Source organism: Bicyclus anynana, chromosome 13 (genome assembly GCF_947172395.1).
Source record: "Bicyclus anynana chromosome 13, ilBicAnyn1.1, whole genome shotgun sequence".
In the NCBI taxonomy this organism is placed as follows: Eukaryota; Metazoa; Arthropoda; class Insecta; order Lepidoptera; family Nymphalidae; genus Bicyclus; species Bicyclus anynana.
Window position 1 is genome coordinate 10,206,131 of NC_069095.1, and position 26,533 is coordinate 10,232,663.

General features: G+C 34.6%; 1 protein-coding gene across 1 annotated transcript in view; it reads left to right on the plus strand.

Annotated features, from left to right (window-relative positions):
* Positions 1 to 340: 340 nt before the first annotated feature.
* Positions 341 to 26,533, plus strand: part of LOC112048093 (uncharacterized) — a 62,588-nt gene continuing 36,395 nt past the window's right edge. The window contains exon 1 of the mRNA XM_024085471.2: positions 341 to 550. The gene's annotated coding sequence lies outside the window, so the exon portion shown is untranslated. The remainder of the gene's footprint in view (positions 551 to 26,533) is intronic.

Here is a 26,533-nt window from a genome sequence, read left to right on the forward strand (position 1 = left end):
TTTTCCATTAAAGCTCCCAGGCTGTTTGACATTTTCAGATATTTCCAACAAATGTCTGTAATGTACACAAAACCTTTACAAATTATATACCTAACCTAAATCTCCCTCTTGAATCATCCTGTCTTTTCATTTCAGTTCATAGCTAACAGTTAGACAGATGCGGTGGATTATATTATGTTTAGGTAGTCAGCACATAATAAACAATATTCATGCCATCCTGAGAGCCCTTTTAAGCATCCGCAATCTCAATTTTTTTTTCACAGTCTACAAGTGTACGAACAGCCTAACAGAAAGTGGAGTAAATGTAATAGCCGGAGGGGGTCCGAGCGAGCGAAGAGTTCGCGACGCCTCACTCCCGACGAGTCGAGAGTCGAGACCCGTAGCGAGTCTCAGTCGAGAGCCAGTCCGTTCCCGCCTCTAGTCGACAAAGCTCGTGCGGCTTCACGCGAACGAATTTTGTAAGAAACAAAATCTCGTCGAGTCTCGTTTTCGTGAATCGTGATGCTATTGTATTTTTGATTAGCGTCCGGTAAACGCAGAGTTTTTCCTGGTGAGTTTTCCTAATTTTTTTCATTTACTGTTGTTGTTTTTGTTAATTGAAAAAGTATTTTGTTTTATTTGTAAGATATTTTTTGTTATATTCTATAATATTATTAATAATTCACAAGTTTTGCGAAATCTCGAAAATGGCTTGACCGATTTGAATAGTTTTTCTATTTTTTTTTGCATTACTTTGATGTTTTCTAATACAGGCTAAAAAAATAGGAAACCTAATAACAGAAAGAAAATCGAAATAAACTATTCTTGTAATTGATTAATCCTGTAGTAAAATTCGCCGATTTTGTTAGTTTTTATTATAATTAGAAGTACAAAATTACTGTTAACATGATACTTTATTACTTAATTAGAAACACGTTTTTCTGCTTGTTCTTTGGGGAAAACTTAACAATATTATTTTGCGCGTAAAGGTTTTCATAATACCCTCAGCGCTCGTTTTATAAACACCGGTGCATCTAAAAGAGTTAATCTCAAAAATGTTTAATCAGCAAAGTGATAATTATATTTATTAACACAGGAATGTTGAATTATTACAACTAATAACTTAGCATTATGCTCATTTGCTTACCTAGGTAATTTATTAACCCCTGACGCAAGAAGAGGGGTGTTATAAGTTTGACGTGTCTGTCTGTCTGTCTGTTAGTCTGTCTGTGGCACCATAACTCTCGAACAGATGAAGCGATTTCAATTTAGTTATTTTTTGTATTAAAGGTGACTTATTATTCAATTTAGTATTAAAGTGTTCTTAGATATGTTTGATGTAAATGGGTTGGACCGTTTAAAAGTTGTGTGGGTGAAAGTGAGGAAGGATAACCGAATGTTTGCAAATATACTCGAGTGGGATCTCAAATGAAAGAGCACTGAAAGGGAATTGATCGAGAGTGTAATTAATAAATTCATGACATTTGGGAGTTTTTCAAAATTTTCAATTTTATTTCAAGTAGGTACATACCCTTATTATGAATATTATTTGTAATAACAACAGGGAATTATTACCTCAGAGGTCAAGTTTCAAATAAGCTCTACTTAGGGGGTTTTGAGACTTCCGGTGGTCTGTAAAAATAGGTTAATGATGATAATTAAGTCTAGACTTATTTAAACTTAATTTCGGAGATTACAGTATATAGGTTATAAGCAGTGACGTGCATCACAAATGCAAAAACTCACTGCCTACTTAGAGAATTCATCTTACGGTTACGAACCTGTATTGGAGAATTTTCGATTTTGTATAATTTGTAGGTGTTTAGCTAGGCAGTATACTGCCTACCCTAGCTAAAACCTAAGTCATGCCACTGGTTTTATGTTGGAATTATCTTATTTAGTTTTGGAGCTCTTACTTGCCTCCTGCCAACTCTATAATCAGACCACCTATGGTACCGTATTATTACATTGTTACCAAAACTATAAGGTATAAATATCAAAAGGGAATGCCTACCCTCGGCCCTGGCCTATCCTAACCATCCGGCATATTACTTAAATTTAAAAAAATCTTGATAATTCTACTTAAATAATGAAGTCATTACTTCATCAAAAAAGTTTGCTACAACGTTTTTGATTCATCTTTAATTTAACGGGGTCTAGCAAAGATCGTTGACCATACGGCCAGAGGTTTATGACATTTTTTGAAGACTTATGATTGGTTTGTTTGTTTGTTATTACTTCGCCGCTTTGGTACAGTTGCGAACTTTTTGAGCAAGAGAAGAGATGTTTTTCTTTAAGAAACATACTTTTATTAAGCCGATTATTTAACCAGTTTTTATTTATACATCACATTATCATCTCCATATACTTTAATACGTGGGTATACCTGGGTTCCCGAAGCCGACGTTGTATTGGCCGGTGGGCATTCTTCTTTTCCAATCGAACGTTAGAAAATTGTTCAAATTAAGCTTCCGAGATTGACCCACACAAACAGGGCAAGTCAAATAAAAGCTTGTAATGAATCAAAAAAGTTTTCCTCACGGCGGAGCTTTAAAAGCTGTGTAATATAATGTAATTATTCGAAACGTGTTCCTCCACTCTGCCGACATTTCTCAGTTCTCTACGTACTCGTATGAGTACGCTTGCATTACAAAAAGTTCGCATAATAGCGAGTGCACTTCTCCCTGTTCATATATGTAGACTTGCATTATGATTTCTGTTAGTACGCTAAGCATATTATTTTAATTTTTAATATAAAAATATAATACAAAACAATATTAAAAATTTATAAAAAAATAAACCCTCCCGGTGCGGGACATTTGAGTGCCCAAGCCGGTGGTCAGGGCTCCAGAATGAGGAACCTCCTCACAATACGCGCCGTCTCAAGAACCACTGCCTTCTGTATCCGACTCTTGATCCAACAGTTAAGTGAAAGCTTCTTAAGATGTTGGTCGAAGCTGTTCACTATAAGACCATTGACTGAAACAACTATAGGAACAATAATAGTTGACTCAACATTCCACATGGCGGTAATCTCGTGACCAAGGTCCAAGTATTTTGACACTTTTTCTTTTTCGGCTTTAACCAGATTATCGTCAACTAAGCATATTATTATGTATGAATTACTCAAGTTTTTAGTGAAGGTATTAAGAACTATTGTTTTTACTTTTGTTATGCATTGATCATGATAGCCCAGTGGATATGACCTCTGCCTTCGATTCGGAGGGCGTAGGCTCGAATCCGGTCCTGGGCATGCACCTCCAACTTTTCAGTTAAGTGAACGGTGAATGAAGAATATCGTGAGGAAACTTGCATACCTGAGAATTTTCTTAATTCTCTACGTGTGTGAAGTCTGCTCCTTCGCATTTGGCCAGCGTGGTGGACTTAATCCTCCTATTATGAGAGGAAACTCGTGCTCAACAGTGAGCCGAATGTGGGTTGTAATGATGATGCTAATATTTTTACCTGACTATGGCGAAGCCAAAAGGAAGGGTAATGATTTTGGCAGTCTATGTATGTATGTATGAGCCGTGATAGCCCAGTGGATATGATCCCTGCTTCCGATTCCGGGGGTCCGGGGCATGCATCTCCATTTTTTAAGTTGTGTGCATTTTAAAAAAATAGATATCACGTGTCTCAAACGGTGAAGGAAAACATCGTGAGGAAACCTGCATACCAGAGAATTTTCTTAATTCTCTGCGTGTGTGAAGTCTGCCAATCCGCATTGGGCCAGCGTGGTGGACTATTGGCCTAACCCTTCTCATTCTGAGAGGAGACTCGAGCTCAGCAGTGAGCCAAATATGGGTTGATAATGATGATGTATGTATGTATTTATTTATTTTTGTATGTATGTATGTATTTATGTATGTATGTATGTTTGTATGTATGTTAGTAGTTTAGTCTAGTAGAACGTTAATGAACAATTTAAGACTTATTTAAAAAAGTGTCAATTTATATTACGCTAGAGAGGTTTTCGAAGGGGTTTTGTTGCTTCTGGAAGTATTTATAAAATGCCTATATGTGGATCGCCTGATTTGATGATAACGATGAGAAATTTTGTGACATTGACTTTGTCTTCAGTCTCTTTGTAATTCACGCGACTCTGTGGATACTTAGCCTACATAATAAGACATACTTCTCTCGGGAAATGGTGTCGTTTATCGTAGCTTAACGGTCATTTGGATGTAAATTAGGTTTTAATGTGTTTTATGGTTTCAATCGTTATAAAATTGTCTATGGTAAGTATCTTCAGCTATCAGGTGTAGTACTGAATTCTTAAAGGTCGTGAAATTTACTCTATTGACCGCATATTTATTACTTTTTTTTACATGTTAGCCCTTGACTACTATTACATAGTGGTAAGTAATGATGAAATCTAAGATGGAAGCGGGCTAACTTGTTAAGAGTAGGATGAAAATCCACACCCCTTTCTATTTCTACACATCCTATCGGAACGCTAATTAAGAAAATCTTAACCGGCCCAGCTGGTAAAAGATTTTTTTTAATCGGTAGAGTAGATCCAATATATCATAAATAGGGGTTGGATGTTTGTGTGGAAAGCCCTTAATTTTCTAAGTTACATTTGTAAAAATTGTTACGAGAATGTCTACTCCCAGAAAAATACTAAACATAATGTAATTATAGATTTTCATAATTCCTCCCCTAAATGGTTATAAATTGGTTGAAGTTTTTAAATATAAATCTTTCATGTTTCCAGTAATATTATTGTAAAATGATTAGTGGACAATAGTCCACTGATCATTTTACAAAAATAATCAATAATCAATAGATTATATTGTATATTTCATCCGAAAATATAAATAGAAGGAAGGAAAGGAAGAAGTATGAAATACTGGTTGAATGTTTACATCGATTTTCACGCGGACGAAGTCGCGAGCGTTCGCTAGTGAATATGAATAAATAAAAATAAATTACTTACTAACTTAGTGGTAGTTTTTGGACTGACAGACGTTCGTAACTGTGTCTCTGTGGAATTTGCAACATTTGCTCAATATAAAAGCTATGAATATTAGACCTTCGTTTCTTTTGCTGATCTGTGCCAAACATCTTTGCAAACAAACATGTTTATATTATTTATGCATCATTATTTTTGAAACAATTATAAGTACCGGGAAAAATGTAAAGGGATGTAAGTATATTCCTAATACTCTTGTTCACATGTGCCATTTAGGTCAAAAAAAGTTCTCCGTCTCCTATGAAAATGGTTGGTGTCATTCGATTCGGAATTGAACGTAGATAGTTTTTGAAAAAAATGGAGGTCCGCTCGCAAAAATTGCAAAAGTTACAATTACAGTTACAGTTAAAAGTAAACAATGAACTAAAAATAAAAAAGGAGTGCGTATTTTACTTATAACTCAAAAACTATATAAGATATTTCTAACATAGCAAAAGATTCAAAAAGAAGAGGAAATTTCCTAACAAAAATTGTATCCTGTAGAAGTCTGCACAAATATTTATTTAACTAAATATTGCTCTGAAAATGGGGTTCCCCGGCCGCTGAAACTACATTCACGATAATAGTACGTATTATTAACGTCATACAGGCGACTGTCACCGTACCCATGCTATCTGCTCTACCCTCAGACCAATTATAGAAGGACCTGTATCGCATTCATAGTCACTAACAAAATTGTTTGTCATTTACTGAGGAAAACGAGCTTAGATTTTGTATACATCTTATACTAAACTAGAAGTTTTTGTCCGTTTTTTTCACAATTAAATTACACAAAAAGGTGTTTTTACGGAGCTCTTTAACCGACGAACACGATTACAACTATTTAACATCGATTCTATAGAGACAGTTTTTATAATCGCATTAGATCGTTGATCATACACTTTGACAGAAAAGTAACGTCTAGCGAGGCAGGTCCTATACAATAATTGGTCTGAGGCTCTACCCCTTTATACAATCAGGTCTCTCCCCGTATAGGAGGGGCGACTTGGAGCTTAACCCCACCATGCTGTCGATGTGTAATAACTACAAGGACGTACAAAATATTAAGACATACTAGCAGACGCTCACGATCTCGTTTTCATGAAATTACGTTTTTCACAAATTTTTCATAAAGATAAATTCCATTCCGTTTTTCACAAATAATGTACCTATGAGTTAATCCAGGGTATAGTCTCTCTACATTCTAAATTTCAGCTAAATTGGTTCTGTAGTTACGGTGTGAAAGATTAACATACAGACACATACAATTACAAATAAACTTTCGCCTTTATACGGCATTTTATTATATAAGACTGACCATTGGATACCTCAATAACACCTCATGCCCTTCTCTATAGAATAATTACTGCCTTGCATACTTTATTACCCTTTATGCTGTCGCACGTTTTTATTAATGCTTTTGACACTTTTGTGAGTATGAAAGTATTATGAGAGAAATTTTCCACCTTTACTAATAGCCTTAACATTTATACCTGACTCGTTGTTTCAGTCGTTATGCCATGTAGTTTCGGATTATGATAGGTTTGAGTCCCGGTTGGAGTTAATATGAAATATAGATTTTTTTAGGGTCGTGATAGCCCAGTGGATATGACCTCTGCCTCCGCTTACGGAGGGCGTAGAAGTTAAATATCACGTGTCTCAAATTGTGAAGAAAAAACATCTTGAGGAAACCATGATGATATAAATTTAAATTTAAACCTCAAATATAAATTAATGACTCAGATTTAAATCCAACTTAACCTTGATCTTTTAAGGCTTAATTAAAGGTATCGCAAAATAAAGAAGTTGATCGGATAGTGTTCACATAAACTAGTCACTAGTCAGCTCTTTTTTTCAACGCGGCTGAAAAATCAATAGGAAATATTGATCGACAAAAAATATAGGTACAGCTGAATAGTCTAGCACTTTCTCGTGTCACTCTACCATGGAAATGAATGAAATGACTCCTGATTATATAAATCCTGCATACTTGGGAGAGTGTTATTTTACAAGATCGTATTTTCCCCTATTCTAACATAGGCATTATGTTACGTACACTGAGGTGTACAACAAAATGTCCGAGATTTCGAAAATTAAAATGCAAAACCTTATTTAATTTTTTTTAAATTAACAATTAAAAAAATAATTAAATAAGGCGGCTATTCTGAGCGTCGCATCTTCATCTTTTAGCCTATCTTCAATCTTAGTTACATAATCCGAATGAATAAAAAAAAATTGAATACAAAAATAAACAACCTGATCTAAGTAAAAAACGACCTGTGGATAAAATAACAATTTAAGCGCGAAAAGGCAAAATAGTCAATTGAAATAAAACTTTGCAATTAAATAGTTTCGGAATTAATTGCATAGTTAGCGAAAAAGTCCGTTCGGAACAAAATTAAACCAAAAAAAGTTTTCGTAATCTACGAACAAACTATACAACTTTAGCATTCGATGCTTTGAATTGTAGATTCTCGTGGATTAAATAAACTGTGGACAAAATAACAATTTAATCGCGAAAAGACGAAGTAGTCCAAAAGATAAACTAACAAAATATCCCATTGAAATAAAACTTTGCAATAAAATAGTTTCCGAATTAATTGCATTGTTAGCGAAAAAGTTCGTTCGGAACACTCGGCTTTTATATTTTAATTGAACCAAAAAGTTCTCCGTAATCTACGAACAAACACAACTTTTGCATTCGATGCTTTGCTTTGTAGATTCTCGTGAAACAAATAAACCATCTTTGCAGTCTATGGGCTCGGTACTGAGCATGCTATGCAGGCTGTGGGAAAAAATAATGAATTTTACGGTAAATATGCAAACCGTCTGCTTTGTGTTTGTAAACTTTTTTTGGTATTTGTTTGTTCTTGTTTGTCACGGTTATCAATGATATTTATGTAGGTATGGTTTTACTCTGGATCGCGAGATGCTAGGTTCGAGTCCTATGTCAGGCAATGATATACTAAGCATAACTTTCATCGCATTGAAGCAGCGTGGTCATTTTAATGTCCATATACCCTCTCCTATATGGAGTGACGGAGCCGTTATTATAATAGCCTCATTTTATTACATTTTTGACGAGAATGACGAGATATTTGCAACTGATATTTATCAATGAATAAGTTTCGCTACGTCATTATTATAAGAATGCGTATAAGGGACACATTTTAAGATCTGTTTACAAAAGAAATATTATTTACTCCGAAAATATTCATTTTAGAACACATATTCCTTGGACATATTTAATTAATTTTCTATAAAGAATATTTATGGGATATACTCCCGAGCACCCTTTATTATATTATAAGTAAATTTATTAAATTGTTTTAATTTAAACTCGCTAGATATACAGGATCTTAACAGACAGACAGACGAACAACAAATGAAGGGCTCCAATATTTTCCTTTTAAGCTATTAAACCCTAAAACTCTTACTGACTTTTTAAGTAGCAAAGTTCGCTAATTGTAATTTTGAACAATGATATTTTATACTATAGATAGGGCACTAGCGCATCCAAACTGAGGCAGACATATGTTGTCTTAATTTAATTTAGTCGCTTATAAAAAATGAAAATTATTTACAAACGAAACGTATAATACCTATATTGTCTACAATGTTGAATTGTGTATTAAGAAAGTGTAAAAACTTTAAATACATAAATATATAATGTAAGTAAACACAAAATTGTAGATGTGTGCGCTCAGACGAGTCACTGAATTCGGATCACTTTTTGCAGTGCTTTCGTAGGCACGTAACACATCTATAGTTTATAATAATCATTGATTCTGAACGGCAACTTGCGAAGGGTAACAACAGAACAAATAAAGCTATCTTCTAGTAGGCCTGGTGCATTGCAGGTCATATAAAAATTAGGTCACTGCAACTCCGACGTTTCGCGCTTGTCAAGCATCCAATAACTTACATACTAGTGATTTACTGGCCGCTGGGAATAATTCATTACTATTTAATCACTACTAACTAGTGGCTTAGTTTGTACACATTAAATGTATTTTGTTTGTGTATGTACTCTCATATCATAAAACTCATATGAATAATTAAAATAGGGATGATGACTGATTTTTAAATCTATACTAATATTAAAAGGCTGAAAAGTTTGTTTGTTTGTTCAATATGAAATAGTTGGTTCAATAGTAAAGCAATTTTGTAAAAGTGACAGGGTATCTGCGATCATTACTTTCGGAGCTACAGGGATTTAAACGGTCAGATTTGAGGCACTTCCACGGATCTCTGAAAACGCCCCATAGAAAATGGTATGAATTAATGACGTCGTAGGTTAGATTTGTATGGGAGTTCAAACCAAATTACTACTGTCTTTGCTATTTGTGCGTTTATGTTTATAGTTCAAATATTAAAAGATGTCACATTTAATGCAAGGAAACTAAAACTGTATAAATTTTCATCTAATTACGATAAAAGATTTTTAATAGATTTTAAATTTTATAATATTATTTATTTTGAAAATATCCACATAATATTTGCTTTTTATGTATAAATTAGTTAACATTGACCTTATTTACCCGAATGTATCATAAAAATCAATATATTCAAACCTAGTCATCATCCCCATTATAATGTTAATTCACTTGCATAATATGCTCTTAAATTATTACCTATTAATTATTAATCTAGAATTCTTTTTAACAACGTACTGTAAAATTATTTACTATCACTTTGATATTATTATAAAAGGGGATGTTTGTATGGATGTTTATACTCTTTCACGCAAGAGGACGTCCTCTAATAGTAGGTACATTTTATTTCTTCTTTCTTCTTTCTGATTTTTCTAAATGTTCATTTAAAATTCAAATTCATGACCAGCTGGCTATTCACTATTTTAGTCTTTATTATGAACCTATTAAAATAATCATCAAAAAATTAATTAGTGAATCTACCTAGTGTGTGATATCCACCAGTAAGCACCGGATGACATTTGTTACATAGAATCTCAATTTTGTATATGTCAACTAGCATACGTCAAAGATAGTGAATTAGCCTGCTGTTATAAAACTATCGTATCGCGCTATCGCTACATCACTTTATATTGAAACTAACACCATGTAAGTTACTTGTAATTAATTAGGTAATGGTCTATTAGTTAGATGAATAGATGGGTATCTTGATAGTAGTAATAACTAGATAGTAGTAAGTAGTAGTAGTAGTATTTAGGAGTACCGTCAACATAACAGTAATGAGATTTTGCTCATGATATTAGGTATACTTCGTGGTTGATTAGTTGACTAGCGGACTACGATCCGTAGATTCTGCGAGCGAAAAAGTTAAGCTACTGTTAGACATGCTCATTTCAAGCACGAAAGTATGCTACTATTGAGCAGTTGCTACTTATTAGCATGTGTATCGCAACGTTGTTAATAATGAGCATGCTTATTTCGAGCTTGCTCAAGAATCAACAGTCGTGCTATTTATGAGCATGCTACTTGCTGCGCGGGTGGAACGGGCGTGCTTTAAGCGCGTCTAAACAGGTTTGCTTATTAGTAGCATAAAAGTAATAGCTCAATAGCATGCTTTCGTGCTTGAAATGAGCAGGTGTAACAGTAGCTTTATGTTCGATTCTTAGACTTAAATGAGTTTTTAATAAACACTGTATAGAAGAATATTATTTTATCTGTCACGGCACGTGTCTGGCACGCTAAATGTCTGTAGATAGAAACGGTCCTTTAGACTTGAAGAACGGTTGAAGTTTCGACCCTTGAACCTTGCTGTCCAAAGCCACTACGATCCAAACTCCATAATTGGTTATCGTAGGTACTTAACTATGGCAGAAGTATGACAAATTTTTAACAATTCTTCATAAAATGAAATAGGTCTGGTTACTACTAACTCTTAATGGTATGCGTCCACTGATCCGCATCGTACGTATCGCATCACATCAAACGGATTTTTAATTTTAGGATGACCAAAATCCTATTTAAGGATAAGGATTTACAATTGGATGGAACGGATGGATTTACAAGATTGGATTTGGAAGAAGGTCTTGTGTTCGATCCCTGGCTGGGCTGTTTGAGAATTTCTTAATTGGTTTAGGTCTGGATAGTGGGAGGCTTCGGCGGCTACCGACAAAGACGCACCGCCGATTTAACGTTCCGGTACGATGTCGCATAGAAACCGAAAGGGATGTAGATTTTCATCCAACTCCTATCAAGTCAGCCCGCTTTCAACTAATATTGCATTATCACTTACCATCAGGTGAGATTGTAGTAACCTAATATACAAGGCTAATTTGTAAAGAATAAATAATAAGTTTCTTATTGTATTCTATCTCAATAAATCAAACGTCATTATTTTATGTTGAGGTTGTAAAAACACACAAAATACAATAGAAACACCATACTAAATAATTATGTGTTCAAATGTGTTTCCTTCGAATGTGTTTTTGTGTTAACACTGCCAGTTACATTCCGCATTGGAAAATGTGGAAATAGAAACAGGGTGCAATAATTCAAACAGGAGATTGATCAGGATAGTTCTAAAGTACCTACACCCGTTCCAACACAGGACTTTAACAACAATATAGCCATGCGATATTCATCCCTATACAATCATGATAAAGAATATTTTTCTGTGAAGGCTTAAAAACTTGGAAGCTTTGTTGATTGCAGTATATTGATTGCAAATGGTTGGACGGTACGGATAAAAAAGTTATCCTTCCATTTCAGTCAGCGAAGCACATCGGATTCACCTTAACCGGTAAAGTGACGTGAACTAATTAAAAACAATGGTTTGTTCGTACCCGTGTGTTTGCAGTTTTTATTAATCGCATAGAAGTATGACGATTAATCTAAAGTTAGGAACGCCTTGCCTATAAATGGTGGGATGATTTAGGATTCTTTTTTTAAATTGGTTTATCATAATAATATATCATCATCATCATCATTATCAACCCATATTCATCTCACTGCTGAGCTCGAGTCTCCTCTCAGAATAAGAGGGGTTAGGCCAATAGTCCATGTGTGCATTTTAAGAAATTACATTGAATACCATCCAATAACAATGATTTTGAAAAACACCGTAAAAGATTAAACTTTAGAGGTTTGTGGCGAAAGATTTCCACGAAAATTCAAAATGTTTTTAGTTGAAGGTCTGGAATCTGAACTCTATTACTTGTTTTAATATTTCAAAATACATCATCATCATTATTATCAACCGTTGGACGTCTGCTGCTGGACCTCTTGTATAGATTTCCAAATATCATGGTCTCGGGCCGCCAGCATCCATCGGTTCCCTGGATGAAATATATATTTATAACAGGCTGTTAGACCATGAAATAACCTTTTAACCTACTAATTTTACTAATTTACTTATAGACGTGGAACCATCCTGTCATTTGATTACATTGTTGCAAGAAAGCCACCGCATCTAAGTATAATGTAATAACACAGAGCTTCAATATTTCTGGTACTGTGCATGTGTTACCCCGGTGACACTTTATCGGATCCGATTTCGGATACATCAATAAAAATTATTAATTTGTAATAAAGTTCATTTGGTTGTCTGCTAGAGATAGCTTATTAAGTTTTTAGCGACCACCAAAGTGACAAGGCTTCGCCCGCGTAGAAAATACGCATTGCTTTAACGTCAAAAGTCAGTTTTGCCTTCCATTAAGTCTTTTATAGTTAATTTTCAACTATTGAGACATTAAAAATTCTTTTTGCGTGAATTATTAACATAGTCACTATGAACTAATGTCCTAATTTCACTTAATTTTAGTTCTAGTGTGTAGTATATTTAAGTCAGTCAGTAAGTTAGTCACTCTTTTTAAGTACTCGTATACGTTATATGACTGCCAACTCTGTGTTATTAGTTTTTAAATACTATTATTTTGTATTGTTTTGATGTGACAATAAATTTCATGTTAATTCAGAGAAATAAGTTTGTGTTAAAGTTAAAGAAAATCACGGTAATTCAAAATTATAAATGCATATTCCAAAATTTCATTCCAAAATCATGCAGTATGTTGAAGTAGAGCGTTTTTAACGATATGTGAAAGGTACGATTATCGAATCGCAGAATCGTAATCGATGTCGTATCAGTAAACATGTAAACATGACATTGTGTTAGCCTCGGGTGTAACGTTTCAAGTTAAATTGCAAACAGTAAAACAACCATAAAAGCGGTTTGTCTGGTTCCGATCTGGAATGAGAGAAAAATATACGTTTTTACATCTATGCACAGAGGACTGACGGTTTTACAAACTCACTATCGGGAGGTTTAGGGCTGGGCCTTTTTGTCATTATCAGCATATTTAATTCACATATACGAAATTGAGGTTCTATGTAACAAATGTCATCCGGTGCTTTACTTTACTTTAACTGCTTACTTTTACTTATACTTTTACGGCTTCTTCTCGGACCGAGGCGCGATTGGGACCCTCGTAACTTTAATTTTAAGTTTTCGACTTCAATTACCACCATTAAATCATGATATAACTTGACTTTTCAAAAGTGCTTGTAAATTAAGCCTAATTGAAATAAATTTGAAATTGAAATTTGAATTTGAAATTTGAAATTTGAAAATTGAAATTGAAATTTATTTATCATCGTCAGGTCGTTTACCTTATCCCACTTGGGTAGGGTCGGTAAAATATGTCAATCTCCTCTACTACTCCTTTTATACACTCCAACCATAAACCCTAACAATCAATTATTATTCATTACTTACCTTATTATTTAGGAAAAATGACTTTTTACACCAAAACCTATGTACGAGTAGCTATGGAACGTCCTAGGTATGTTATTTTGAAAACACTACCAAGTTTGAAATCGAAAACTATAAAGGAGAAGATTGTATGGTTCATTCCAATATTGCTTCGTACTTTGACCAACCCTAATGTTTATATATTCACGATATACTCAGATATGCGTAAAAAAAGCAATCTTCAAAGTGGTTCAGTTCAATAATCGACATAATCGAATGGCCAGTTGCTTTTTAGATTTTTTTTTACATAAACGGGTCCTAAAGTGCTAAAACACGGCTGGCTCATTTTGATTTTTATGTTAGTATGTATAGAGTCTATTTTTGCTTTACCGAAATGATTCTCATTTCGATTCTCAATGCTGGGAAAAACTAAACAATACTCGTACATTTCTTATTTGGGATAGTGGTAATCTAAACTTATATTAAAAACACGTAAGATTTGATTATTTGTTTGTTTGTTGTTACGATAAGGTTCCGAACATAGACATCAACCCATATTCGGCTCACTACTGAGCTCGAGTCTTCTCTCAGAATGGGAGGGGCAATAGTCCACCACGCTGGTCCAATGCGGATTGGCAGACTTGACACACGCATAGATTAAGAAAATTGTTTGGTATGCAGGTTTCCTTACGATGTTTTTCCTTCACCGTTTGAGACACGTGATAATTAATTTCTTAAAATGCACACAACTGAAAAGTTGGAGGTGCATGACCGGATTTGAACCCACACCCTCCGGAATGAGAGGCAGAGATTATTTCCAAGAAAATGGGAACTATGGGTGAAACTGCTGTGCAGCTGAGATCTTTCAACCTCATTTTAAAATAAAATCCGAAATTGGCCTGAAATGGAAATCGAACCTAGGACTTCTGCGTCCTAAAGCAACTACTAACTTTTCCAAAGAGGTCGTATGTTTATGTTTAGCTATAAAGTCAAATAAGTAGCGATATTGATACTGGCCACTAATAAATGTCTATTTAGTTACTTCAGCCATCGTGGGTTGCACTAATAAAGGCCAGTTAATTAAGCTTCAGTTAAAATTAATGTTTAATTTACAAATAACGGCAATAAAGCATCGTCATAATAACATCACTAGCTGATTCGTAATTTTGAATATAATTCTATCGATAACTTATCATTATCGATAAACGCTTCACGGTGTCGATGTAATCGATAATACCATAAATAAGCATTAGTTCGTCTTGCGTTTACGTTCGGCATTCGATTCAAGACAAGGCACTGATTTTTCTGTACTTTCCTCTGATGCGTTACCAGGTTTTTTGACCTGGACCTCGTAACTCTTGAAGATGCTTGACTTACGAGGTCCATTGACCTCGTACCGCAGCGAACGTATTAATATTAAGCCAGACACACACGAACAAGTTTATCCTCGTTTGCTTAATATAGTTTGCAGCGCTCTTTTTTTATTTATCTTTACAAGTTAGCCCTTGACTACAATCACGCCTGATGGTAAGTGATGATGCAATCTAAGATAGAAATAGGCTAACTTGTTAGGAGGAGGATGAAAATCCACACCCGTTTCGGTTTCTACTAAGTAATTTTCAATATCATTTTGTATTATTAACATTGTTAAAAATTAAAAAAGGGACAAACTAAATAAATGAGAGAAAAAAACGTATGCTTAACTAGTAGATCCCATTTCTGAGGGAATACGGTTATAAAATCTAGCAGTAATACGTCATCAACCCATATTCGGCTCACTGCTGAGCTCGAGTCTCCTCTCAAAATACAGCAATAATAATAGCAGTAATACTCCATGATAATTTAGCTTTCGGCTGGTGAAAGAATTTTCACCAGAATTTTCAAATCGGTACAGTACTTAGTTTTTGAGTTTATTCGTTACATACAAAAATACAAATCTTTCCTCTTTATAATATTACTAGATGCCGCGCGGTTTCACGTGCGTAGTTCCCGTTCCCGTAGGAATACGGGGATAAAATATAGCCTTCCTCGATAAATAGGCTACCTAAAACTGATAGAATTTTTCAAATCGGACCAGTAGTTCTTGAGATTAACGCGTTCAATCAAACAAACATACTCTTCAGCTTTATAATATTAGTATAGATAGAGTAGATAGAGTACTCGTAGATAACAAAGTAAGTAAATAAAAATACAAGTGCAGTCACTTTTGTGTCCGTTGTAGTCTCAGACCAATTATTGTATAGGACCTGCCTCGCTAGACGTTACTTTTCTGTCAAAGTATATGATCAACGATCTAATGCGATTATAAAAACTGTCTCTATAGAATCGATGTTAAATAGTTGTAATCGTGTTCGTCGGTTAAAGAGCTCAGTAAAAATACCTTTTATGTAATTGAATTATGTAAAAAACGGGCAGAAACTTCTAATTTAGTATAAAATATATACCAAATCTAAGCTCGTTTTCTTCAGAAAATGACAGACAATTTCGTTTGTGACTATGAGTGCGATACAGGTCCTTCTATAATTGGTCTGAGGTTGTAGTATATCATTTACCAGGTCACAGTAAGTCCACTTACTAACTTTTCTCAAACTTTAATGTATAGCTTAACTGTATTGCAGAGAACAGAGCGACCTATTTAAATATTTACGAGCAGATACTCTCCGGACAACAAGAGGAAAAGTTTATTTGCGTAGTGCGGAAAGTTGTAAAAATACAAGGTGGATGTACCTAATTGTATATTTACTTGGTCCAGTTATTTACTATACCAGTGGGAATCTTATAAATAGTTTTACAAAAGGTATTGAGACGTTTGGCTTGACTTATGTACTTCAATTTGTTTATTTTATATATAGAGTTCCTTTTCCACCATCTACCATTATCAGCCGATGGACGTCCACTGCTGAACATAGGCCTCTGGCATGGACTTCCAAACAAAACGGTCTAGAGCCGCCAGCATCCATCAGCTCCATGCAACCCGCTTGATATCCTTGGTCCACCTCGATGGGGGGTCGACCAACACTGCGCTTTCCGGTGCGTGGTCGCCATTCCAGCACCTTGGGACCCCAACGTCCATCGGCTCTTTGAACTATGTTCGTTTGTCGTTAGTTAGGGTTCCTTACCTTAAAACAAACCCTTACAGGATAATGTTGTTGTCTGTTTCTCTATCTGTCAAGACTCGTTTTCTAAGAACGCGTGTAGATTTGTTTCATAATAAAGGCTATTAAAGTCGGACAAGTGGCATTTCACGTTTTAGTATGAATAACATACTCGTAACTTACTTTTACGTGACTATAGACTATAGTAAACCTTTCTTAAACCTTGTTGCCTTTGAGAAAGCAGTAAGCTTTTTATGACCTTTATAATAATTAAGAGACTTATGGAAACTTGAAACCTACCAATTACCATTAGTTCTACATAATAATACTTTGTGTTAATGCCTGTTTTTGGTACAGATTATAAGCGTAGTGTAGTAAAGAACATTCAGTCAGATAACTATCCCACTCCATACTTAAAGATGAAAAGCTTTTTTAAGTTCCATCTGTTAACAATAACATGAAATCGGTTCAGGAATGTTATGGAAAAAATATTTCTCCTCTTCGAATTTTGATTGTGTTACTAATAATAGGCTTCCTATAGGAAGTGACTATTTACACGTAAACCGTACGAATCGGTTTAATTTAATTCGTACGGCTACTCATATGACTAGCTTTTTCGTTATAAGCCGTTCCCGGCCAATCAACCGTAGATTCAGATTGAAAATCATAATTGATTGTGCCTCAAAATTACACTAATTAGTTTTCATCACAGCAAGGGTTTCATTAAATCATTTCTTTTGCGATGTTTTCATTCTTCCATCGTCCTTGCATCTTTGTTCTTCAATCTCAACACAAACGTTTCAGCAAAATTTAAGTAAAGAGAGATCGTGGCCTAGTTAGCAATCGCAAGGAACATTAATTGAGTTTTGAACCCTTGCACCAGTTTTAAACAAACTTCCGCGAGTCGAGCGACTTTCTCTCACGTATAAAAGATTACTGAGAAATAGAGCAAGTAGATCATTAAGATGGTAATCAGGTGCTCCTAACTTGTGTAATATTCCAAGTCGGGAGCACAAAAGGTAAGTAACTATCGCCTTGTTTTATAAAGAATTGCTCCTTTTACACCGCTTAAGATGTTAAACTCTATTTCGTTAACATCTCAAGGCTTCCTTATTTTAGTAAATATACAGGGTGCTGGAGAGTATTTTCCATACTTCAAGGTGTTAACTTCAAGGTGTTAAAGAGTCCACTTATAAGAACTGAACTGCATACTGATATTTTATTAACTACAAAAAAACATTTTAAAAATAAATTAGCGGGTGCTCCGCGGTCTTACACGCGTTATTTCCGTTCCCGTAGGAATAGGTACGGGGATAAAATATAGCCAATGTTACGAGCCGATAATGTAGCTGTCTATTCGAAATAATTTTCAGATTTTTTCATTGGTTTTAGTGGTTCTCAAACTCACATTCGCATTTACAATATAAAACCGATTTTGATTGTTGTGAGTTTTGAGTTAAGTTAATAATAGTTTAACTAGATATAAAATTTAGAATACTACAAATAATATCACATAGGAATATTCTTGTTATAATATTATAATATAGGATAAACATTAATTTACGTATTTATCGCACAATATCTGCTAGGTATTTGCCTTTATCCTGAAGGTTATGCTTGGGCAGTCCTCAAGGGGTTTGAGCTGGCTGCTGTAATAATATTTACAGATAAATGTACATGTTAATTAAATGAGCATATTTACAATAATTTAATTTAACTTAGTTAATTTTATGACTTTTTACAATTGAAAATCTTTTATTGAAAAGCTATAAGGCATGACATCTGTATGTTATTTAATATTGCATTTAATTTACGATCAATTTATGAAAAAAAATCTTTTTGAAATCTTAGTTTTCATTTAGTCTGATAGACTAGCGAATGTCCGCTCTTTCATGAGGAAGTCGATGTAACTCTTTATAAGATCTCTTCTCTCTTTATAGGGTAAGCTATTTTTAAAAGATAGATTTAAAAGAGATATACATATTGCATCGTGGAGTTTTGTAAAATCTATAAAAGAGGAATCATGCATTTTTTTTATATCTCGATGAGATTAGGCAACGTTCTATGAAAGCTCCCAGGCATGTTGACTTTTTCCGACACTTCCAAAAATTATTGTCATATTTGAACTGATTTTCACAAAATCTTGATAAATTATGTACCTAAACCTTCTTCATAAACCACTGTCTGTTGGTGAAAACTGCATGAAAATCTACGAACGGATTTTCATGTGGTTTTCACCAATAGATAGAGTTTATCGTAAGCAAACATACACGGAGGACTTCTTCGTTTTATAATCTAATAATAATAATAATATAGCCTTTCTTTCCAAGCACATAAATTACAAAAATTTTACATTTTACATTTAAAAAAAAAATTACAAAGATACAAAAATTACACAAAAAACATTAACATTTCATTTCATTTCATTAAATATTAAACATGTCAATTTATAATTTTAATTTATATTAATTTCAGAAGTGTTTGTGTCATAAAGGAGATTTCTCAGTCATTGTTAATGTTCATTTCGTCAATTTTAATTTTTATTTATATGTCATTTATTTTTTATAATAATGTCGTTTTATAATACAAGAATAGATAAATACTGATAGAAATGCGAAGTATCTTGAGATGTCAACTCGACAATGTTTCACTTGTCACTTCGTTATGTGTGTATCTATGAAGAAATTATTATTTTTGCTACAAAAAACAAATTTCGAGTTATATATTTTGGATAAAAAATTTCCTACGAGCTTGTACACCGCCTGTCTCTACATAAAAATATCCTAATTTACGCGTTGAGTTTTTGAATATTATATTCGTATGTTTTATCGCGTTCACGAAATGTCACGGTGTAGGTGAACTTTCTTCAACGAATTATTAAGATATCTCCTTATAAACAAATTCCAAGTGTCCAATAAAATTTTATAGCTACGCGGGTGTAAACTTCGGTTAGGTACTATGTTTTATGATGGCAATTTTATGGTAACGTTCATTGTTAATATTTTTTTATTGTCGTACATAACTTTTTATTTGAATTGTCTTAATTTATAAAATGGACGTGGTAAACTTTTTTGTATACATACTTTTTAATTGTAGTTTTTTATGCTTATTTCGGCGACAAGTAGCGAATTTGACTTTCATCAGCAGTATTTATTTTATTTGTTTTTTTTATTCTATGACAAGTTAGTTCTTGACTACAATGTCACCTGATGGTGCAATTTAAGATGAAATCGGAAGTGGTTATGAGGAGGATGAAAGGGGCCTTTCGATTTCAACTCGACATCGTACCGGAACGCTAAATCGCTTAGCGGTACGTCTTTGCCGGTAGGATGGTAACTACGCCTCGCACCAGACCAATTTAGAAAACCTCAATCGGCCTTGTCGGGGATCGAACCCAGAACCTCTGTCTTGTAAATCCACTTTCTCCGCTGTATTCCTGGAACACGTTTTCTGGGTATCTTAGCTAATAGGATCAACCTAGGGAACTCAAAGAGGAGCCCTTTACAAATGCAATTCTCCTCCGCATGATGTTTGTTATGAAGCTACGGTTAACATATGTTTACGGTTAACGTATGCGCGGTGGATTTACATGACAGAGGTCCAGGGTTCGATCCCCGGCTGGTCTGACTGAGGTTTTCTTAATTGGTGAATTAAGAAAACCTCAGTGATTGCTGGTGGGAGGCTTCGGCCGTGGCTAGTTACCACCCTACCGGCAAAGACATACCACCAAGCGTTCCGGTACGATGTCGTGTAGAAACCTAAAGGGGTGTGGATTTTAATCTTCCTCATAACAAGTTTACCAACTTAGATTGCATCATCACTTACCATCAGGTGAGATTGTAGTCAAGGGCTATTTTGTAGAGAACAAAAAAAAACTTATTTCTTTAGTAATAGTTAAGTAATAAGCCATTTTGTTAGTATTTTGAGCACGAAATTAAAGGTCTCACTAAATTGGTTTTAGCTCTGTTCCCTCGTAACAATTTCAGATGTAGCTAATATAAAATTCTGTTTATCGTTAATTAGTTACCTACATAAAATTACTTTGTAACTTCATACCTAGTAAATTACGTATTATGAAGTACATGAATTTTTTAGATTCGGAGAAGTTTTAAGTGGGCTTTTACCTATTTTTAATCTGTAAAGGTTACAATGATTTAGCACTACGACTACAATGGGTGGAAATACACCAGTTTTATCTATACTAATATTATAAAGAGGAAAACTTTGTTTGTAAGTTTGTTTGTTTGATTGTAATGAATAGGCTCAAAAACTACTGGACTGATTTTAAAAATTCTTTCACCATTCGAAAGCTACATTATCCACAAGTAACATATGCTAAATTTTATTTTCGAAAAAATAGGGTTCCGTAAGATATTTGGGTTTTTCGAACAAATGGTGTAAAAAATTAACCAGAAATGTAGGGTAGGGGTAGGTAGGAGTAGGGTAGGGGTAGGGGTAGGCTAGGGGTAGGGTAGGGGTGGGATAGGGGTAATTGAAAGTTTACATCAAGTTTCACGCGGACGAAGTCGCGGTCGTCGGCTATAAATAATAAAAATTGCTTTTAATGTCTGTATTTTTTTTTCCACGGCTAAAAGCGAAAAATGTAAATACCCATTTATTCTTCTTATAATTTGATCTACCAAATGTAATCATCCCCATGATGCTCGAGTAACTGCAAATTTTGCATCCCGGGCTCTTTTACTATAAGAAATTAAAGAGGACTTAACATTTCTATTAAATATCTTATCTGACGCCCTCGCTTCATTCAAGTCTATTCTTGTGTTATCAAACAAACCGACCGTTTATTCCAGCGTCTAATTAAATCTCCAGAGTATTGAATTTGTTCTCCAAATGCTCTCGCTGCGAAAATTATTTGAATTAATTACAAAGCATTCCGTAAATACTCATATTTTGTGTAAATATATTTTTAAATCTTTATATAATTTAATTTATTATAAAACACGGCTAAAACAAACGTGATGTAACGTTGGAGTATGCCCGATTTGAATCCATGCGGGGTCCTTACTCATGACTTGGTTCTTGCAACGCGGGTTAGCCAAACTGCGAGCGTTGCCGCGTTGTGAGAGGTTCTAAGGGGTGGGAAGTTAAGGGCCCGTTACACTCTCCGACTGTTCCTGGTCTCCATTTTGTTTAGTCCTTTTTTTTTAAGTCTTTACAAGTTAGCTTGACTACAATCTCGCTTGATGGTAAGTGATGATGCAGTCTAAGATGGCAGCGTGCTAACTTGTTAGGAGGAGGATGAAAATCCACACCCCTTTTCGGTTTCTACACGACATTGTATCGGAACGCTAAATCGCTTGGCGGTACGACTTTGCCGGTAGGGTGGTAACTAGCCACAGCCGAAGCCTCCCACTAGCCAGACCTGGACCAATTAAGAAAATCTAAATCGGCCCAGCCGGTGATCGAACTCAGGACCTCCGTCATGTAAATCCACCACGCATACCATTGCACCGCGAAGGTCGTCCCGTTTTCTTGAAAGCAAAGTGAAATAATAATAGCTTATTCCATAGTTGTTATTTGCGAATTTGAATGAAAAAGCGGTTTCCACGCTAGCTACAGCACCCATGATAACGATTAAAATAATATAATTTATTTATTTTATAACGGGACAACGGATTTATGTGTTGAGAATAACAAAACAAAGTTCACATGTAATTACGAACATTACAGGTACAGCTAGTTAAAGCACATTATGTGGTAGCGTGTCTAAATATAACTAACTTAACGATGACTTAAACTAATGACAATTAAAAACCATAGCCGATAACTTAAGGTGGGGTTTCTGTATGACTTAGATTTAAATTTAAAATTAGAACCGGTAATTAGGCGTTATTTTTATGTATTTTTACTGAACTTCCTTTTTATTTATTTTTTTAGATTAGGTACAAAATATAAAATTATGATATATTGTATACAAACATCGGTTTGTCGGGTTTACTAGTATAAAATCTATACTAATATTATAAACCTGAAAAGTTTGTTTGTTTGATTGAACGCGCTAATCTCGGAAACTATTGGTCCGATTTGAAAAATTCTTTCAGTGTTAGACAGCCCATTTATCGAGGAAGGCTATAGGCTATTATATTATCCCCTTATTCCTACGGGAACGGGAACTACGTGGGTGAAACCGCGCGGCGTCAGCTAGTCATAATATAAAACTAATGTGATCAATATGTCTTGTTTGGTCAATGCTTTTTCTGAAAGTCTATTTTTTTGTTTATATAAAAAATATATTATTATTGGCTGGTGGGAGGCTTCGGCCGTGGCTAGTTCACCCTATCGAGAAATACGTACCGTCAAGCGATTTAGCGTTCCAGTACGATGTCGTGTAGAAACCGAAAGGAGTGTGGATTTCATCCTACTCCTAACAAGTTAGCCCACTTCCATCTGAGATTGCATCATCAGGTGAGATTGTAGTCAAGGACTAACTTTAAAAAATTAAAAAAAAAAATTCACGTTAAATAAATATTTGGTTAGGTAATAATTACTCCATGTAAAAATCTTTAGAAATTTCATAGTCAAAGATATAAATTAGAGTGATACTCGTACGTAGGTATAATACCTATTCGTATCTGAAAGCATCCGGGTTGTCTCAAATGATTCCACAGTACTATATCCGGAGCTCGACATGTCACAGTATATCAATGTAGAGGACGGAGATAGGTCAACCGAAACAGATATCTTTATCTTTTGTATAATAATTTCTATACATTCTAGGATAATCTAAGGGAGTAACTATTATGGATCTAAGGGTGAACCTTTAAATTCTAATGTTGTCGATGCGTCTGGAAGTTTGTTATTTAATGTCGTTTTAATTATTATTTTATTTTTATTATTTACAAGTTAGCCCTTGACTACAATCTCACCTGGTGGTAAGTGATGATGCAGTCTAAGATGGAAGCGGCGTAACTTGTTAGGAGGAGGATGAAAATCCACACACCTTTCGGTTACACACGACCTCGTACCGGAACGCTAAATCGCTTGGCGATACGTCTTTGCCGGTAAGATCCCAAGATGCTGGAATGGCGACCCCGCACCGGAAAGCGCAGTGTTGGTCGACCCCCCACTAGGTGGACCGAAGACATCAAGCCTTCCGGCTCAAGACCGTTTTGTTTGGAAGTCCATGCAAGAGGCCTATGTCCAGTTTACGTCCATCAGCTGATAATGATGATGATGGTGATGAGGAAATGATTCGAAGCGAAGCTTGACCGGGTCTTCTAGCTATTACAATAAAATCTACAAGTTTTTAGACAAGGTAGTTTCATATTAGACCACGTCACTCACCACGAAGGGCGACCTTTTTGTATCTTCACAAAAGTGTTGGTAATATCGATAAAGCTGACAAAGCGATAGGCATGAAGAATCCGTTAAAGTATTGAAAACAAAGGCCATTTTATCGTTTAGTACCAATCGTCTCGCCGCCGCAGGATAGCCGCAGGCCTGAACGTGACTAGAAGTCTATTGAATTGAATCCAATTATTCGTTCACTATGGCCGTATTCACGGCGGGGCTATTCAAAAGTTTCCTCTTTAAATGTTTGGAATTTCGTTTATCACTAAATCAACCTAATTTATGTAATAAACACTATTTAATTATATATTTTTTTAGATTAGCTTACATTTGTTTGCTATTTAGCGTACTCTATTAACACATTCGCTGCGGCACTGATTCTTCTGTACTTTCTTCTGGTGTGGTACGAGGTCAATTGACCTCGTAACTTTTAAAGGTGCTAGGTGTGCGAGGTCAATTGACCTCGTAACTTTTAAAGGAGCTACGCAGCGAACGTGTTAATAATAATAACTTGAAAATCAAGAATTAGACAGTGTGAAAGAAATATGAAAAACAAAAAGGCGAAGAAGAATTGAAAACGATGGCAGCGATCATTCCTAGGCCAAATTAAAAAAATACAGGGTTAGAGTACCCTATAACGACGAACTTGTATGAAATGATTGCTCAGAATGGAAGAAGAAGAATGGAGGAATTAAGAAGTAAGGTGATAAGATATGGGCGTGGATTTTTATTCTACACCTAACAAGATATCCCGCTTTCATCTTAGATTGCATCATCACTTATCACCAGGTGAGATTGTAGTCAAGGGCTAACTTGTAATGAATAAAAAAAATGCAAGTATCGTAGTAAGTGGTAGGTCTTGTTCCATACCGTCTACCCATATGGGATTGAGTAGCGCTAAGATCTATGCATGTATGACTGTATGTAGGGACATACATGTTACATGCGTATGTTTTAATGATAAAAATCAACGTAGAAAAGCGATAAAATTAAAGTATGTTATTTATTATTATCATCCAATTTCCGAATTATTGAAACATTCAATAAGCACTTATAATTTCATTTTGATAAATCTTTATCTAAATGATCCGTCATTCCAAGTTAAACTTAAATAGGAATTCGGCTTTACGAAAAACAAATATAAAAGTTTCCAATAAGTTTTACATTGTAAAAGTTTCCGTCAGATTGTAAAGTTTTATTAGAATTTCTTGGGTGTCACATAGTAGAAAGAGGATTTTGGTCGTAACAAATAGGCTTGTTTACGTTACTGACGGACAACCACGTTTTCTTGTTTTAGGTTCTAAAAAAAAATTCTAAATGTTGTTTGATGAAAATTAAGAATTCTCTTACTGACTTCAAAAAGGAGGAGGTTCTCAATTCAACGCGTATGTTTTTTTTTTAATTGTTTGTTACTTCACCTACCTACCTACCTGTTCGTTCTATAATAACCAATTATGAAAATTCTTTTTTTATTTGAAAGAGTACTTACAGATTGGTCCCATTTCATTTTCATAAAAATCGATTTAGTAATTTTGGTTTAAAATAAAAATAACTGAAATACTTTGATTCTTTAAATTCGGTTCCATTTTCACGTTAAAAAAATTATTCTTCCATACAATTTACTCGCTGATAAATGTAAATGTAGCTTTCGGAGCCTAATCCTACCGAACAAAATCATCATCATCATCATCATATCAGCCGATGGACGTTCACTTTAGGACATAGGCCTTTTGTAGGGACTTCCAATCATCACGATACTGAGCCTCCTGCATCCAGCGAATACCTGCGACTCACTTGATGTCGTCAGTCCACCTGGTGGGGAGTCGACCAACTAAATATTATGTTAATTTATGTAAATTTCTAACATAGGCTCGTCTTTAATAAAAAACTCTAAAATTGGAATTGAACTGGAAAAGCAAACTAATTAAATCTTCTACGAATATAATTGAAGTTGTTAAGGACTATTTACATTCGGCTTAAACTCTTCGCATTACGTCATGACTTTTCTCAAGACGTAACGAAATGTTGATGAGTTAGGGATTTTTCCTTTGATATGGAAAACTTTGGGCCCAAAAAATATTCATGAGGATTTTCTTTACAGCGAAAATTATGTAAACTACAGTTGTTTGTTGTATTCTGATTCTTCAACGTAAACAGGTCACCAGCGAAAATTTACGAAGGAAAATGTTTTATTTTAAGCGCGTTGCGGGTATAAATTCGCATTTTTATGTATCAACTTCAGTTAATGCCATCCTATTTAGGTTTAAGCTCTGTGTAACTTTTTAATAATATTAAATGTTTTGTACATAAAAATTGTAGAATTTAATTGAAACATCTGGGTCTCTCATTAATTTACATTTTTTTTATGTTTATAAGTACAATATGTACTTACATTCATACAATACATTTTTATCACAACATTTGCATTATATATACTATATAGCCGTGATAGCCCAATGGATATGACTTCTGCCTCCGATACCGGAAGGTGTGGGTTCGAATATGGTCCGGGGCGTCC